We start from the raw sequence: 6900 nt of genomic DNA on the forward strand, positions 1-6900 counted from the left end.
TGGAAGGATAGGGGGATTTTCGATATTTTTTTGTATTTAGTATGTGAAACAAAATATATGATTGACTTCAAGAATGTATTGTTCTGCAAAGGTCAAACGGCAATAGTTTCTAAAATGGAGGGCAGATGACTGTGTCGTAATAGAAAAGCTCAAGGTCTAGAAACCGAAGTGGAGGGAGGTGTGTCCCCTGCTTGTCAGCTCCACACCACTCAGTTTCTTTATGCATTCTCAGAGCTTTGTGACAGCAAGGATGGCTATTTTCTGTCTTGTTCAATTATTTATCATGCAATATATCCCCATGGTCAAATATTTCATAACTAGTAGTAGTCCTAAAGTCCTTGTACATGGGCCATTTTTCGCAGTACAGTGGTTCCACGACTTGCTCTCTCTCTACCCCCCCCCCCTCTCTTTTGTTCTCTCTTTACCCCCTCTCTTTTGTTCTCTCCCCCCTCTCTTTTGCTCTCTCTTTACCCCCTCTCTTCTGCTCTCTCCCCCCCCCCCTCTCTTCTGCTCTCCCCCCCCCCTCTCTTCTGCTCTCTCCCCCCCCTCTCTTCTGCTCTCTCCCCCCCTCTCTTCTGCTCTCTCTCCCCCCCCTCTCTTCTGCTCTCTCTCCCCCCCTCTCTTCTGCTCTCTCCCCCCCCCCTCTCTTCTGCTCTCTCCCCCCCTCTCTTCTGCTCTCTCCCCCTCTCTTCTGCTCTCTCTCCCTCCTCTCTTCTGCTCTCTCTCCCTCCTCTCTTCTGCTCTCTCTCTTCTGCTCTCTCTCCCACCCTCACTTTTGCTCTCTCTCCCACCCTCACTTTTGCTCTCTATTTACCCCCTTTTGCTCTCCCCCCTTTCTTTTGCTCTCCCCCCCCCTTTCTCTATTTGCTCTCTATCCCCCTCTCGTTTGCTCTTTCCCCCTCTTTTTTTGCTCTTGCCCTCCCCTCTCTTATGCTCTCTCTTTCCCCCTCTCTTTTGCTGTCTCTCTCCCCCTCTATTTTGCTCTTTCTCCCTCTCTTTTTTGCTCTCGCCCTCCCCTCTCTCTTTCCCTCTCTTTTGCTCTCTCTCCCCTCTCTTTTGCTCTCTCTCCCCTCTCTTTTGCTCTCTTCCCCCTTCTCTTTTGCTCTCTCTCCCCCTCTCTTTTGCTCTCTCCCCCCTCTCTTTTGCTCTCTCTCCCCCTCTCTTTTGCTCTCTCCCCCCTTTTTTTTGCTCTCTTCCCCCCCTTTCTTTTCCTTTCCCCCCTCTTTCTTTTGCTCTCTCTATCCCCCTCTTTTGCTCTATCTCTCCCCCCTCTCTTTTTCGCTCTCTTCCCCCTCTCTCTCTCTCTACCCCTCTCTTTTGCTCTCTCTCTCTCTTCCCCTATCTTTTGCTCTCCCCCCTCTCTTTTGCTCTCTATCCCCTCTCTTTTGCTCTCTTTCCCCCCTCTCTTTTGCTGTCTCTCTCCCCCTCTCTTTTGCTCTCTCTCTCCCCTCTCTTTTGCTCTCTCCCCCTCCCTTTTGCTCTCTCTCTCCCCCCCTCTCATTTGCTCTCTCCCCTCCCTTTTGCTCTCTTTCCCCCCTCTCCCCCGCGCTCTCTCTCCACTCTTTTGCGCTCTCCCTCCTCTCTTTTGCTCTCTCCCCCCTCTCTTTTTCTGTCTCCCCTTTCTCCCCCTCTCTTTTGCTGTCTCTCTCCCTCTCTTTTGCTCTCTCTATCTCCCCTCTTTTGTTCCCTCTCTCCCCTTTCTTTTGCTCTCCCTCCCCCTCTCTTTTGCTGTCTCTCTCCCTCTCTTTTGCTCTCTCTCCCCTTTCTTTTGCTCTCCCTCCCCCCTCTCTTTTGCTGTCTCTCTCCCTCTCTTTTGCTCTATCCCCGCTCTTTTGCTCTCCCTCTACCCTCCCCGTCTTTTGCTCTCTACCCCCCCCCCCCCTTTGCTCTCTCTCTATCCCCCCTCTTTTGAGCTCTCCCTTCGGCACGGCCCCATCCGATCCCACCCGCGTCACGCCCGGCTCTGCCCCGTCACATCCGCGTCACGTCTGGCCCCGCCCCGTCATGCCCAGTCGGCACCGGACCCCAGATGCCAGATCAGTTTGTTGAAGGCCAGGTGTGTTTGTCCTCGCGCATTCTCTACTGCGCATGACAGCTTTGGACAAACACACTTGGACTTTTATATTATAGGATGTGAAATTTGAATTAATTTTGCATAACTGATAATTTAATTTGCTTTTAAGTCATAAAGGAAGATCATTTAAAGGGACATGAAACACATTTTTTTTTCTTTCATGATTTAGGTAGAACATACAATTTTAAACAACTTTCCACTTTACTTCTATTATCAAATTTGTTTCATTCTCTTGGTATCATTTATTGAAGAAGCATCAATGCACTACTGGTTTGTAACTGAACACATGGGTGTGTTATAACAGCAAAGCAAACGTATCCGATCAGCAAATGGAAGTGGCATTCCGTCAGCTGTCTGATAAAAAATACACACCGTGCATGTACTCCTCCAATGCCTGCACGTCACAACCCATCAGATTCTATGTTGTTAGTGCGGTCGCTCGCATTAACAGCATAGCCATCAGATTGTTGGACACCTGTTAGAGCACATGGGTCTACAAACTTTATATATATATATATATATATATATATACTGTATACAGTGTATATATATATATATATGTGTGTATATATTAACCGTTTAACGCCGTTAGGACGTTGTATTTTCGTCCAAATTTTGCTGGGCTTTAGCGCCAAAGGACGAAATACAACGTCCTAACCGCTTGGCTTTCCTGAAGCCACTGGCGCTTCCCTGATGGGATTGCGGTCTGGAGGGCGTGCCTAGCATCATACGGACGCCCCCCTGACGCAATCCCATCATTGAAATCTCGTGATCACATGCACGATTTCGAGATTTCAATTTGTTTACATCAGAAAAGTTGTTCCAATGTAGACACATTAACCCTGGCACGAAAGGGTTAAACCTGCCACAAACTGCAGGTACTGGGCATGTTTTGTTATAAATTATATATACATGGGCATTTATTCCAAAAAATAAAAAGTGTCCAACAATCTGATGGCTATGTTCTTAGTACACTTTTATACTTACAGGGCCAAAATACCCAAATGTTTAAACACTTGAGAGTGATGCAGCATACCTGTAAAAAGCTAACTAGAAAATATCACCTGAACATCTCTATGTAAAAAAGAAAGATATTTTATCTTCCTTTTTTACATAGAGATGCTCAGGTGATATTTTCCTGTCAGCTTTTTACAGTTATACTGCATCAGTTTCAAGTGATTTAGCATATGAGTATTATGTCCCTTTAAGACACTTTTTATTTTTTTGGAATAAATGTCCATGTATATTTAATTTATAAAAATAAACATGACCAGTAGCTGCAGCTTGTGGCAGGTTTAATTAATGTGTATATATATGTATATATATATATATATATATATATATATATATAGGCGTTTGTAGACTCAAGTGCTCTAACAAGTGTCCAACAATCTGATGGCTATGTTGTTAGTGCAACCGTGCAGGCATTGGAGAAGCGTATGCGCGGTGTGAATTTTAGATCCGACAGCTGACGGAGCGTCGCTTCCGTTTGCTGATCTGATATGTTTGTTATTCTGTTAGAACAGGGTGAGCCAATGACAATTGGTATATATATGCAGCCACCATTCAGCAGCTAGAACCTAGGTTCTTTGCTGCTCCTGAGCTTACCTAGATAAACCTTTCAGCAAAGGATAACAAGAGAAGGAAGCAAATTAAATAATGAAGTACATTGGAAAGTTGTTTAAAATTGTATGCTCTGGAGACTTCCGGTGGGTGGCAAACAGGCAGGCAGCAAGGTGTAAGAGCTCCATGCTGACCTCCACCAATAAACGCATTAAAGCGTTCTTTATCGCCCTTAAAACACCTCAATCCTCTTGGTGGGAAGCCGGTAAACCCCAGAAGAGACAGGAGCCCCATCATCGGCTCCCCTACCGTGAAGCCACGCACTGAGCTCGGCGGTGCGACTGGGGTGTGCACAAGCACCGCGAGTGGAGGCGTCCTGGGAGCAGGTCACTCATCACCCCTGCAGAAAGACATAAATCCCGGGTGAGTCCGGTCATTTGGGCAAATAAGCCAGTAAGGCGCCCCCAGGATTACGGATTGCCACTTCCATAAACAGAATAGTGCAAAGTCATGTGGCCTGTCCCTCTAGACGCCATCTTTCCTCACATAGCAGGAGGAAGAGAGGGATACCATTGAAGGGGCCACACAGAAGGGCAGACACAATAAAAGCAAGGGGGAAAATAAACAAAAAGACGCTGAGACTCCAACCAAGGCACACAGTTACTACTCTGAATCTGAAGCGCAACAACAGACACCTAGCAAGAGGCCTGAAATTTCTTTCTCACAAATATTTAATTAACGAGCTACCACACAGCATGCATCATGAGTGAGTCCCCATGAACCCATCCCCCCCACGTATATACCTCAGTCATATAATCTCTGAAGCGACCTTTAGAAACTACTAGGGACTTTATTCAGCATATATTTTTACTCAAGCCGCATCCTGTATGCAAAAATATTACACTCCCTACACGAAAACAACAGGCAAAATGTCTGGAAAGCAGAGGCAGCAAGACAGAAGGCAAAAACATCAAGCAGAGGTACACTCAGCCACAAATAGTGAAGCAGAGGACTCAGACTTTGCACATCAGGACACCCATCCTATTGTTGCGCAGTTATCTGCTCTTTTTCTACCGAAAATAGACCAACTCCAAACAGGCCTGGATGCTCTAACCTCTGACTTTAAAGTATTTTCCACAAGATTAGCGGCAGTGGAGCAAAAAGTAGGAGGGCAAATAAGCCACACCATACTGCAGGGAACTCTGGGAGAGAGGGGAAAAGCGTTTCTCATGTACCCTGCCCGTCTTAAAATTCAGACATCCCGAGGCCCGAAGGTGTTTGACTCTGCACAACAACTCCAGATTTTCCTACAGAGAACAAACTTCCAGAAAGACCACAAAAGAAACGAAGCCTCTACCGAAGAAGCACCAAACTGAGAGACATTAACTTTGAAACATGAAAACGCTACAGTTTTCAAAATAGAACAGCAACTATACCAAAAGGACTGAGGACTTCTAGTTATTGCAAAGATGGCCTAGTTTGAGGCCACAGGGGAGGGTGAGGGGGATATTTCTGTACTGCATTCTTCACCAAGTTATAAGGTTGCACAGTAGTGCTGTTTTGCTTTTTAGAAACTCTAACGCACATATTGTTGGTTTCCTTTATTGTTGTCTGTGTTTATATGTGCTATTCTTCCTGGTTTATTTGTATCATAATCTTTTCTCTCACATCTGCCTTAGAATTGATCATAGCTCTACAGCCTAGAATAGTAGCCACTCCGTGAATACCCAGGGTGCCATACTGTAAGTACAACCACAACAACCTCCAGTTCCTGGAGAACTGCACTTTAGCCAAATAACACTACACCATACATCCTACAACAGTATTCATAGAGAATACACCCAGACAAAGATATGGGAACTAGGATCATTTCCTGGAATGTGGGGGGATTACATCGCCCATAAAAAGAAAGTCAGTCCTTAGGCAGTTGAAATCCAAGCGTGTGGACATAGCCATACTGCAGGAAACACACCTGAAACCTGCAGAACACCAGAAACTTAAGCAGAGCTGTGTTGGGGAGGCAATATACACAACGTATGAAAGCAGTCGAGTGAGGGGGTGGCCATTCTTTTTAGAAAAAACTTGGATTACAAAATCCTAAAAACTATAACTGATCCAGAGGGAAGGTACATACTTATGACATTAGAGGTTAGGGGTAGCCTAATATCTCTGGGTGGAGTGTATGGCCCACACACACACAAAAAAGAGTTTTGGAGTGAACTCCGTACCCTCTTACTTGGAATGTCTGACACGCCATTGATACTGGGGGGAGACTTCAATATAGCTCCACAAACTCCTGCAGATAGATTTAAAAACCCCAACGCGCAGCACCAATCCCAGAGACCATCTCCAAACGCAAAGAGGGAGACCCTATTGTTACATTTTTTTAGAAAAACACTCTCACTGATTGATATTTGGAGGAATAGGAACCCAGAAACAAGGGACTACACATGCATTACCCATGCTAAGGATACAATGTCACGTATATACTGTACTTATTTCTCATTTCAGACTCCTTGAGCCCAAAAGTTTCCAAAACCACCATAGATACCCCTACTATATCAGACCACGCATCAATACTCCTTCAACTAACGCTAGGACAACCAAACAACAAGTCCAATCACTGGTCTTTCCCTAAATACCTATATCAGGACATTAACCTTAAAGGGACACTGAACCCAATTTTTTTCTTTTGTGATTCAGATAGAGCATGCAATTTTAAGCAACTTTCTAATTTACTCCTATTATCAATTTTTCTTCATTCTCTTGCTATCTTTATTTGAAAAAGAAGGCATCTAAGCTTTTTTGTTTTGGTTCAGTGCTCTGGACAGCACTTTTTTATTGGTGGATGATTTTTTTTACCCTAACTACTGGGAACTAGCTGTTGATTGGTGGCTGCAGATATATGAATCTTGTCATTGGCTCACCCTATGTGTTCAGCTAACTTGCAGTAGTGCATTGCTGCTCCTTTAACAAAGGATACCAAACAATTTTGATAATATTAGTAAATTAGAAAATTGTGTTAAATTGTAAAGGTATCTTGTGTGGTGATTATTATCCAAAAAAGGTGTTGGGGGGGGGGGGCACCATGAGTCACTGCACCGGGTGACACCAACCCTTGTGACGCCACTGCTTTATATTATTTTAAACATAAACATATATTTTCAAATATATATTTATGTTTAAAATAACAGCAAGCAACCATTAAATCCTTTTTAAGATATCTCCAATCCTTTAAATAAGATACATTGTACATGACAATG

Source organism: Bombina bombina, chromosome 1 (assembly GCF_027579735.1).
Source record: "Bombina bombina isolate aBomBom1 chromosome 1, aBomBom1.pri, whole genome shotgun sequence".
Lineage (NCBI taxonomy): Eukaryota > Metazoa > Chordata > Amphibia > Anura > Bombinatoridae > Bombina > Bombina bombina.